Genomic DNA, 12,007 nt, shown 5'->3' with positions numbered 1-12,007 from the left:
TCCCCTCGCTGTGCAGGAGCCCATTTAACGCTGCCTGGAGTCACCTGGAAGAATTAGCTCACTGCAGCAACTTAGACATCCAAGGTATTCCGATAATGTGAGGGATGTGTAAGGTTAATGACTGGAAAAAGTGATCGCTCCCTGTGGGCAGTTTCTCAGAAAACTCCCTGCTGCTTGGCTGACAGAAGAAAGGAGACTCCAGCAGCAGCAGCGAGGAAGCCCCGTGCCCTCGCCGCAGCGGCTCCGCTCTCCTGCTTCCCACGGCTGCGGGGGCTCTTGGCTGGCACAGACCCACGGAGCAGCCATGGCCCTGCGCCGGCTCATCGGTGCTGGAAGAGCTTCCCCTGCTCCAGGTCTGAGCTGATGTGCTGCCGGAGGGTCTGCGATGGTCGGACTTCGGATATTGTTTGAATGAACTTGGAAGGAAGATGCTTAATTAGCTGGGTGGTTCTACAACGTGCTCCACTCCCACCCGTGGAGGTTCCACACCCCACCTCAGGGTGGGATCCTCCAGCGTCCCTTGCTCAGGCTCGGGCTGACCCACGGCTGCTGGGATTTGTATTCACGCTCACTCTGCGGCGATGGCCCAGTCTGAAAAGCAAGAGCAGCTTCTGGGGTTCCCCCAAGCCTCGATGAGGGCTCTTCCCAGGCTGCCTCAGCCAGCAACCTCAAGGGGACACTGTTGGGATAGGATGGGAGCGAGTCCCAAGCTCGTGAGCCTCAGGCTCTAGCTGGAGCTATGGGCAGGAGGTGGGTGGTGTGTTGTGAGCTTTGGGGTGAGCCCAGCTCGGGCTGTGCTGCTGCGGTGGGCTGGGGTACACGGCATGCTGCGCCTGGCCTGCAGGCTGGGAGGAGAGGTGTGTGCGGGGGCACGGCCAGCTCGGTGAACCTGGTTAAAATGTCCAAATTAGAGGTCTGTTTTCCAGGCGATCGGCATCTCTCAAGTCTCCCTTCAAGTCTGACATTTCACTCTCTCCTCTCCAGCTGGGACATACGGCCAAAGTGCCAAAAACACTGACGGCCTGTTTTTTCTCTGAAGTCTTGGACTGCGCATTGCTCAAGTCTCGTTAATTTAAAAATGGAACAAAGAATGCTCAGCATCCAGCAGGATCAGGCCCCAGGAGCAGGAAGTACCAGCTGGCTCAGGAGAGGGCTTGTTCCCATGAGATTCCCAGTGTGGTTTTGGCAGGCGGCGAGGCTGGGATAGCTCTGCGAGCAGGCTCTTCCTGCCTGAAATGCCAGCCATGGCAGAACAGCTGACTCAGAGCATGACAGCTCTTCACAGCATCCCCTTGTGAAAGGAGCCGTCAGAAACGTTCCTGACACCGCTGCCTTTACATTTTGTGAGGGTGGCTTGAAAGCCGAGATGTAAGCCGAGCCCACGTCATGATGCTCTTGGAAACCGTGCGCTGTGGGTGGAATTCACCTCTGTGCAGGCACTGCATCGCATTACATCCTACTCGGGTCCCAGAATAGGATGTCAGTCAAACAGAAGTGGTTCATGGCACGTTCACCCCAACATCTGAATATCCTAATTATGATAAATATATTATGAAACAGTCATCATGACTTGGCTTTTTGGGGTGCAGGAGCCTCAGGGATGCAGGAAGAAACTCAGTCACCGGGGTAATTTTCCCCTTGCCGCAAGGGATATGTTTTATGCATTTTGCAATACACCTGGCCCAGAAGCAGAGGTGAGCACCTCACAGGATCCCTTTTAGGGCAGAGGTTCCCAGATCTGTTCTGCACCACACTAAAGAGGAAAAGATAAGCTCTTGCAAGTCAGTTTATTTTTTTAAATTCATGTTGCCATAGCAGCTTAGCACACTGTCTCAAGTCCTCGTTCTTGAAAAACTTTGATCACCATGAAAACAGAATTATGTTGTTCTCCAACATGTTCTACATACAAATGTATCGAAGTTCCTATAGTTCATGCTTCAACATCTCTGCAAAGACCTCTTTTATTTCGTGCTCACAAAAAATTTCTCTGGCCAAAGGATAATATTTTACATTCTCAAGCTGGATCGGGCTCAGCCAGCTCCTCAGCATCTCTGTGGCCCTGCTGCTCATGTTCTGCTTCCAGTGGTTTCTAACACACTCTGGTACACCACAGCACTGAAGCCCAGCCACCAGCTTCTGTCCCCAAAATTGCAGGAATACCCTCCTCCCTTGGCTCTGCTCTCTGGCCATCAGCCTAGTCTCTTCCCTGGAGTATTAAAAGAGCACAAATTCCCCTGAAATACCCATCCATCTGTTGTTACCCAGAAGAAGCACTGGGTTGCATTATCCCCGCCCACCTCTAGTCCCATCAGGCTCGTTCCCTATGCCCCCAAGGAAGGAGTCGGTCACCCCACTTAGGATGGGATGAGTCAACTTTGGAAATGGTTTATTCCCTCCATTGGCTATAGGAGACTAACTCAAGACTGGACACACCTTCTATATGGGTAGGATTTGGTGACATTTTATATATGGGTGGGATTACCTGACACCAGTGGCTTTAATGACAGTTAGTGCATCCAACATGTAGTGTGTAGGCACCTGCTGCAGCCCCAGGTGCAGTGCTTTGGCTCTCTGCAAGCTCTGCTATAAGCCTTAGGAGAGGAGAATAAATAACATTTATTCTCATTGTTACCCAAGATGGGGCTGCCTCATTCTTGCTCCTAAACTTCCCCTCTGTTGCATGTGCTGGGAGCAATGGAAGGAACTTTAATAAACGCCAACACTTTAAATCCTGCTTAGAGCAATCCTTTTGTTTCCATCAGGTGTCCCATTTTTCTGGCTGCATTCATGCTAGCAATATTGGAAAAGACCAAAAAAAAAGAAATTAGGCTAGACACAGACAAATTTGCAATAACAACCTACACAGTCATTTGGTTAAACAGCACATTACCCCAAGCTACCCTTTTGCTGTTGTTGTTCACATGAATCCATCTCCTCACCCCAGAGAAGACCCTTCCAGACCAGGACTGGGAAAGGTCAGTGGGATTTTTATTAATGTTCACAGCCAGACTTCTTCCAGTCAGCGCTTTTTTTTCCCCCTATCAACTGAAGGGAAAAAAAAAGACGAAGAAGAAAAAATTGGGGTAAAAGTTGAAGAACACTTTAATTTATAAGAAAAAGAACTAAATAATTGATGTAGTCATGGTGCCAAAGGTAATTTCTGCTGCTCCCTCTATCTCACAAAGACATTTAGCATTGATTGAGATCAAAGTATCAAAAACCCCTGCTGCTGAGCTGAAAGGCAAAACTTTCGGCTGCCTTTCTCCGCTCTAATAATATCGTCTTTATGTAGTTAATAAACTGCACACTTCAGTCAAACTATATCATTACAGAAGACTTAGGGAGCTAATAATTTAAAAGCAAAGAATTGCCTCTGTTCTTCGCTTTGAACTAAACAACATTCTGTTGAATGAGGGGGACATCAAAGCTTTGTTACTATTACCAATGTGGCTGGAGCATAGGGCCGCACAGAGTGTGTACTTCAGTCATCAAGAGAAAAAAAAAAGATTAAAGATATTGGCTTATCAACCCACAGGCAGAACCAGGTGTTTTCTTTTCTGCTGTGCAAGCATCAGGTGGTTTGCTTATCAATGAGTTTTCTTGTTAAATAGATGTACATGACTTAGGTTGATCCCTCCAATCCTGTGGCCCTTTTATTTTCTGAGCAATCTTTGAAAAAGTTGGGATGAGGGGCTGTTTGTTTGCGGGAGGACGGCTAATTGGGCCTTTTGTCGAGGGCCAGCTCCCATTTTCGCTCTGCGGATGCTCGCCTGTTGTGCCATGCTCCACTGTGGCAGGTCTCCCCCCCGCTCCTCTCCTGCACGCGTGCTGTGGGGCAGCCTCATCCTCTGCTGGATGCGCCTTCGTCCCCCTCCTGCCAGCTCCTCCCTGCTGCTCCAGTTCCTCCATGCTCTCGGCTGAGCGGGCTCTGCTGTCCCAGGCCAGGAGAGGTTTGCAAAGACCTTTGCAAAGAGGTGTCCATGGAGGGTCTCGAGCATGAAGGTCCTAAATTTGTTCAAAGGTGTGTGAATCGCCCATGCTTGTGCCAGCGACGCTTCCTTGTCAGATGTTTTTTCACCATGTATGGCGCTGTGGGAGAGAAAGGCTTTCTTTCATAAATTCCAGTAACACACAATGTTTTTCCTGGGACATTGGACATGGACAGGATCAGCCAAAACAACCCAAGGGGACGTCAGGAGCTCTGCTCCCATCCCTTCCCTGCCATGGCAACATCTTCTCATGTTGTGTGTCTGGCTCTGACTTCAGGTTAGACCTTTCGTGCTCTTTGGCCAGAGACATTTGGATACGGGGCTGTGGCGTGAGCCCCAGGGTCTCACCAGGAGAAACAAGGTGAATTCCAAGCTGAGCACTTGAGGGGATGGAGCCTCATAACCCTCCTGCTCTGATCTCCTGGGCTGGATGGACCCCTGGATGTTCCAGGCAGGTCTGGGAGCTGGCAAGTTGGTGGGGGCTCTATTATGGGATACTTGCACTTCTTAAATGCTGCTTTTCATTTGTATCAAAAACTCTCCTTGGTTCTTGGCGGTCTGGAGCTCATCCCCTATTAAAGACTGGAATTTAAAAAAGCAGAAAATAATGGGTTATTTCAAAGTAACAATTCAACTGCTTTTTGAAATGCTGTCCTTATTCAAAACCACTTAAATTTATACATATTTCTAAGTCTTTATTATCCTCAGAGGCTGAACCAATTTGGATCTTGATTTCTGCAAGTGTTCTCCTTGATTTCTGTGACAGAAAGTTGAGATGTAATGTGAACAGATTGGACGTTAACCATAGGTAACAAATGGTTTCCTGGGAATTATCGCTTAAGTTATTCTTTAAAATACTTTGCAAAGCCTATTACTACAGAGGGAAAATTCATAGCAAAAAGACTTTCAGAAAGGGATCATCTTCTGCTTTTGATCCTGTCGAGCTGCAGGCTGGAGCGTGTGCCTGAGCACATGTGTAGACATGTGTGCATGTGTGTGTTTTTGTGGGCTTCACTCTTTTTTCAGTGGCAGTGGCTTTACCACGCACCAAGAGTGATATTCTAGCCTGGCTGAAGGCTGTTTGCCTTTCATTTTGGCAAGACTAAAATTTTCATTTCTGAAATGGAAGAGCATCTTCTAGCAGGTACACACGTGGCTGACACACATATTATGACCAGAATAATGTAAATTGACCTGTAAACAGAGAAGAACTTGTCCATCACTCCTTCTGCAGATCAATGGATGACCTGCAGATACCACGTGCTGGTGATGCGTGTTGTTTGAGGACAGTAATAATCAAATGAGGAGGTGGGAAAAGGTCTTCTACCCGCTCTGGCTCAGACAGCATGTGATTCACATGCAGACATAGTGCCAGAGTTTTAGGAAATATTTTCTGAAATGTTGGCCTCATCTGCCAGGAAGGTTTTGAGTTCGAGCTCATCAGACAGCCGCCATCCTGGGAGGGTGAGGTGTGTCACAGTTACATCGGCCTGATGGGCTGTCTCTCAGAGACAACCATCAAGCCAAAGGAGACCCTGATGTATTCTGCTTCACTGGTTTGGACTTTCACTGGTGGGATGTATTGTACACAACACCCAAGATTTGCACCCAGAAATCAGAACACAACCCCTAGAGCAAAGTACCTAATGCAAATTCTAGAGCACAGTAGCTGCCTGCTCCTCTGTCTGTCTACTTACCTACTACAGGTGGGCTCATTCATGGAATGACTATTTCTGCAGCATTTAGAAATGCTCCATGTTCAAAACAGTGCTGTGAGCCAGCGCGATGCTAAGAGAGGCTTTCTAGCTGGACAGAGATGCAGAGCTAAAGGCTCTTGAGCCAACCTTTGCAAGATCTGGTAATATAAAGATAATAAAGTGACTCTGATGGGAGTGCAAGGCAGAGTGAAGCTGTCTTTAGCCGTTACCAAAACCACTGTCAGTGCCTTTGCCTTTTCACAGCACAGCTCTTTGCAAAGCTAATTGGGTTAGTGCCTTGCAGGGGGTTTTCAGTGTCTGCAGGAGATGGGCTGCTGCAAACACCTTCCCCTTCAAGGCACACAGCGTTGCCTTTTTCACACCACAGCTCTCTCCCTGGCTTCTGTTCTCGAAAAGCAAAAGTCCCAGGCTGTTCTTCAGTATCAGCCATTACAGTGTTTCAGTTCTTTCCTCCCAGCCATTTTCAAATGTTCAACTTAAAAGGAAAATGTTTCATTTTAGGCCAAATTCCCCCCTCCTCTCCCTTTCCCCTCTCTTCTCCTTCGTCGTGTCCCCCCCCCCTTTCTCTGGAAGAAGAACAAAGTCATTCAAATCAGGAAGCTGAGGAACTCCATGTATACTTTCCACTGGGACCTCAATCCCTACTGGTTTGGCTTGATTTGATTGAAGTGTAATTTAATCCTTCATCATTTGTCATAATGTCATTTATATATAAAAACAACACTGCATCCAAACTTCAGATCAGCACCGAGGAGCTCTCCAGGAGGCATGAAAACGGAGCCGAGGAGCAGGCTTTGCTGATTGCAAGGAGGGTGTGAAGCTGGCAGGCAGTGTGACTGCCTTCCTACTCGCTGGGAAGGCACTGAGATGAAGCCTGTTATAGTTAAATCAGGTTGCATTATGTTAGTGAAGATGGGTCTGAATTCACAGTGAAACGAAGGGGTGACTGTGAGCACATCTATGCGAAATAGTGCAGGTTGTGTAGGTGAAACACCCGGGAAGAAGTGAACGACCTGCATTTCAGCATGAGCTAGAAAATGGAGTGTATTTGCAGGCGCACCGGTAAGCGTAGTGATGGTAACGTCGGTACCCTCTGTACCAGCCGGAGCAAGGTAGGGCTGGAGTCTGCATACCTCAAACCACGTCTTTATTTGTAGTAGAGGAAGGGGAGGAAAGGGAAGGGCCTTTCATGGTAGGAAATGTCTTCCGAGCTCTGCTCTGCTACCATATGCAGGTTTCCTCCACCCCCTCTTCTTCAGAGAGACCTCTGTGTTGCTGGTGCTCCCCTTCAAGGGTCGGGCTTGGGGCTGCAGGACTTTTCTGACACCGAGTCCCTCTCATGGAGCCTGTAGGCGAGGTAGCAGAAGTAGCAGAAACTCATCTCAAGCCTGTAGGAAGCTGAATCTTCACCCTTTGCCTCGAGTGTCTCATGTTTATCTACACACAGCTAAAATACTGAGCATCTGAACTCTGGCATCTCTCTGCTTCTTCATTCGAGTGGTATAACGTGGGAGAGGACAGGCAGGGAGGGGAGGTCAGCAGCCCTGCTGTGACTCCAGGAGGCTTGAAAGGGCTGGTGGCTCTTGATGGTTATGGACTCGGCTGCACTCAGGCAGTGAGAGGGCACATGGTCCAAACCCTGTCTGTACTCCCCCATGAAACCTCTTCTCGACTCCAGCTCTCAGAGTCCCCATCTGTGAAATGGGAGCTTGTCGATCTGCGCTGAGGCTTGTGAAGAGGCAATTACAAACATAGCTCCGTGTTGCTGCTCCTGTTTGTCACTGCAGCTCTTAAACGAGTGGAGCCTCGTCAGAATAAAAACAGCTTCTGAAGCTTTGGTGCAATACCGTACAGACTGAAAACCAGTCCAGCCCAGGGGTAACCGAGAGGTGTCAGGAAAACTCTGCACTCGAAAGCCCTGGGGCTTTTGTTTTCACCTTTGTGCTCTGCTGGGGCAGGGTTTGCTCCCTGTGCTGCAATCTAACACGCAATCAGAGGCACCGACCTGGCTCGGCACCCAGGCAGGGTTGCTTCTCATCCTCTTTCAAGCTTGCTGGCTCACTGCTCCTTGCCTGAGCATTTTTGGCACGGTCTGGCCTCGCAGCTAGGCATGTCCTGGAATGCACCGTGGCATGTCCCGCGGAGAGCCACCACAGAACAGGAAGGTTACAGCTAATCTGCAAGTGTCGTGTGAGGTGGTTTTACTTGAGGATTTTTTTGAGAGAGATGCTGAACATCTTTACTTTCCACTTCCTATCTGTTTGCCGAACACCCTAAAAGGAAGTATGCACAAGGGGAACAGATAAGCCTTATCCCTCAGAAAGAAAACATTCCTGCAGTCAGAGTATATAAGCCAGACGCCTCCTGCCTTTCTTCAGCCCGGGCCGTGGGGGTGTCACAGCAGCCAGAGCCTGGCTCTCCGCTGGGGCTCAGGACAGGAGCCAGAGGCTGCAGGGCTGGTGGGTGACGGTGCCCAGCACAGCCCTGCCCTCTCCCCGTCACCTTTCCCAAGGGACCAGGCTGCCAGGTCACCTACGATCTGCTCTGGGGAGCTGAGAGGTCCTGCTGTAAAACACCAGCCAGGAACAGAAGCAGAGAGAGTTGTGTGAGGGTCCCCGCTTGCCCTCCCCGGGCTCCCCGGTTCTGCACTGCACTGCGGTCCCTTCCCTCTAACAGCAGAGCAGAGTATCTATTCACAGCACTTGTCAAAAATTAAAGCAGAACCTTCTTTCAAATGCTCCGTCTGTACTTGACTGCCAGAAAAGCGATTCTTCCTCCAAAAAAATTTGCATTTAAAATTCCGAATATGCACTTTTGCTCAGACGAAAGAATGTGTGTTCCCACTTTCAAGTTGGGTTCTCTGTGACCTCTAGGTTTTAATAATTTCAGCAAAGTGTCATTTGACAATTCAAATACAGTCAGTAAGCACAGGAAAGTAAATGTCCTTTAAGATAAGAGCATATTATATTGAGAGTTGATGATGAGAAGATTTCACCTACAGCTAGAAACTTCAGAGTAATATGTACGACACTTCTGCATATTAAAAAACTGCTTTGGTGAAATATTGGTATTTCCAGATTCCAGCTTTGCCAGCGCTAAAATATTTCCACTGTTTAATTCATAAGAAAGTGTGATGGCCTTGTGTGTAGAGGTTTCACTGTTTAGCTTCTGCTTTCCAATTAAAAATAAATCAGTGTTCAAATCCTGCTTGCTGCTGATCTGAGGGAGTGAAGAACCACAATCTGGACAGCCAAGGTGTGCTCTGCCGACCCACCCCCTTGCCACAGTGCCGTGCTGCCCGCGGTGCCGCAGCCGAGGGACGCTGCAGTGGGGCCAGGGTCCCGCTCCGGGTCCAGGGATGCACGGGAGGCTGGGGCTGACCCCACCAGCTCTCAGCCCCAGGTGGATGTGCTCATTCTGCTTTGGGTTCCCCCCTTATGCTCCGGTTTCCTCAGATCCTCTCAGCTTTATTGTGCTCTCCCAAAACCCTCGCACAGAGAGGGCTGTTATCGCACAGACACCCACCCCTCCACGTGCAACTCAAGCCACCAGTCAGCAAGCAGATCAGCTTGTCACAATAATTAATAGGCCTCCCTGTGGTCCCTGGTAATCCATCCCAGGACTGCACAGCACTGGCTCTGTTTTACTTAGGTATATGTAAGCCTTAAAACTGCCCCAAACAGAGCCTTTTTCATGAAACTGCTTCATTCAACACCTTATAAGGGCTGCGGGCGCAGGGAGGGGGCAAGTTTACACAGATGCTAGTGTCTCAGGACTTGCTAGCAGGTGTCTCCTAACTTTACACAGACCACCCTCACACTAAAGGGACTCTTTTGCTTTGAGCCTGTTTGAGTTACATGACTTTGGTCTTTGAGTTCCTGTTCAGCGGGCGATTTATGACTTTCCTTATTGATAATGCTCCCGTAAGCAGAGGAATGGATTGTTAGCTGGCGGTGTGGGTTTCATGGCATCTTCAAATAGCTGAAGTTCCCTGACTATGCAATTCCTCCAGCTTTCTAGGGAAAGGAAAACAACAACACCACCTGTACGGGCTGGGGGTTTTTCATTTGTTTGTTTGTTTATTTAAAATGAGGGGGAGGGGGGAAGAGCTAATGATAGGTTTAAGGAAGCAGTTTCCTCTGAATTCAGCCTTTTTCTCTCGCTGAGGTCATCTGACAGCTGAGATGACACAATTAGGAATGTTTTAAGGCATTCTTTGAGCCTCAAGAGGGGAGGGAAAATATTTAGGGATTGCTGTAGTTCAGGGAACAAACATCTGACGAGCTCTCCTACGTAGGGGTGATCGTGGAGGGCATTGCTTCTTTCTCAAGGGACGAAACTGGGAGGCTCGAGCTGCCATTCCTGATGGAGAATTCATGGTCCCTCAGGCTTTGGGAAGTTTGGGTTGGGACAGGCTGTTGCAAAATTTGGGTCCTTTTTTGCAGTTCTCTGAAACCTCTCCAATTCTCATTAGGAGTTAATGGGGAGGAAGTGTTATTGGGGTGACTGTAGTGCCCGGGAATCCCACAGGAAAGAGCTGGTCCCTACCTCAAAGCTCCATTTTCCACAGGAAGCCTTCCTTCATCTTTGCTGTGTTTTTCACTGCTGGTGCTCCTTGTCACCCCTGCAGCCCTCACAGTTGTTCCCTCACACTGGGAGAAAGAAATTAGTCTGTAAGTGTCTGAAAGCAAAGATTATTTCTCTTGCACATCAGTGTGCAACACAGGATGGTAAATAAGATTTAGATCTAGACCCGCTCCATGATGGATCCATCACCATTACAACTAAACACTTTGGCCAAACTCTACCACCTCTCCTCTCTCTGAGTCACGCTTCTACTCTGTTAAAAATCCCACTAAAATTAGCAAAATATCCTCTTACAGAGGTGAGAAATAGGCACATTACCTGGGCCTTGTACAGCTTTCTGGAGATTACATAGAAATTGCTGTTTTGTTTCTGGCCAAGATTTCTTCCTACTTTTCTGTGCTAGCTCTCTGAACGTGCGCTGCAAAGCACAGTGGAGAGTGTGTTATTGCAGGTTGCAAGCCAATTCCTATCAGTTAAAGAATGAAAATGCAATTGATAATCTCTGAAGTGAGCACACTCTTGCAAATACTTCTGCGTGACACGGTCCACTTCTGCTGAGTTCAGTTTGTCAGCACATTCATTGCAGGATCACACTGCCGGATGGTTTAACCCCACCATGCAAGGGTGGGTTTCACAACACTTTCACACTGACTCACGAGGTCAGTGAAAAAGTCCTGTTGGCTTCCCAGTCTGTACAGCTTTTCCCCGCCTTGAATTTAGCCACTGAATTTCTAATTCTCGCCTGGGTGCACCTGTACTCCACAAAGGGAACTAAATATCAAAATATGCACCTATAGCTCCCTGCAGTGCTGTTTGGGAATTACTTGCTCTGCCACCATTTTGATCCTGGTGAAGGTTTCTTGATGATCAACAGCTGTTTCCACAGCACAACCATTCAGTGGGCTGGAATGAGCTGTAAGTCTCTGTCCTTGTAGACAAATGTCTCCAGTCAAGCCCTAACATTACAGCTGTGCCTCACCAACCGGTTCAGAAGCAACAATAGGTGCTCAGTGATATAAATGATATTTCTAGTTCAAGTCCTTATCTAGTGCAACAAGGAGTAGCCACAGGATTCATTTCCTTCTACTGCTTTATCAGCTCTTACTAGAAAGGAAAGGAGGAAGGGAAGGTCTCCTGCTGATCATAGGAAGGTTATTAGCTGAGTTTATTCTTGGCTGCTTGATAACTTCATGCTTCAGCCCTCGTCCCTCAAGTCATTTAATATTTTGCTGTGTGTATCAGGTACTGGATGGCCTCTTGAAAGGCAGCCGGTGCCGTTTGTGAACAGTCCCAGGAAGCTGTAAGGAAGTCTTCCCGTGCCCCCAGCTCCCTGCCTTACACACACATGCTTCATAAAAGCTGTAAGGGGTTAGTTTGGAGAGACATGATAAAAAATAAATGAGTTTGTTGTGGTTTTGGAACCAAATAATGCTTTAATAGCAGAATCTTTTTTCAAAGTTAGTAGTTAAGAGTAAGCAGTACCTTGGGCAATCCAGGCATCTGCTGCAGGGACTTTACCTCGTAATTAGTTAATGAGCTTGATGTACTTTTCCCATCTAATTAAGATGCCATCTTTTTAGCCTTGTTAGGAAAGGTAAACTTTTGAGACATATTAGAGATGGGTTCCTTACCTGACCGTTGACTGTGTGCTATGGTGAGCTGGCAGCACCCTCCTGGATAACAGCCCTGGGTGGGTAAGGGAGATGTCTGTGA

This window comes from Strix uralensis, chromosome 19 (genome assembly GCF_047716275.1).
Source record: "Strix uralensis isolate ZFMK-TIS-50842 chromosome 19, bStrUra1, whole genome shotgun sequence".
Lineage (NCBI taxonomy): Eukaryota > Metazoa > Chordata > Aves > Strigiformes > Strigidae > Strix > Strix uralensis.
This window is presented reverse-complemented; position numbering follows the sequence as displayed.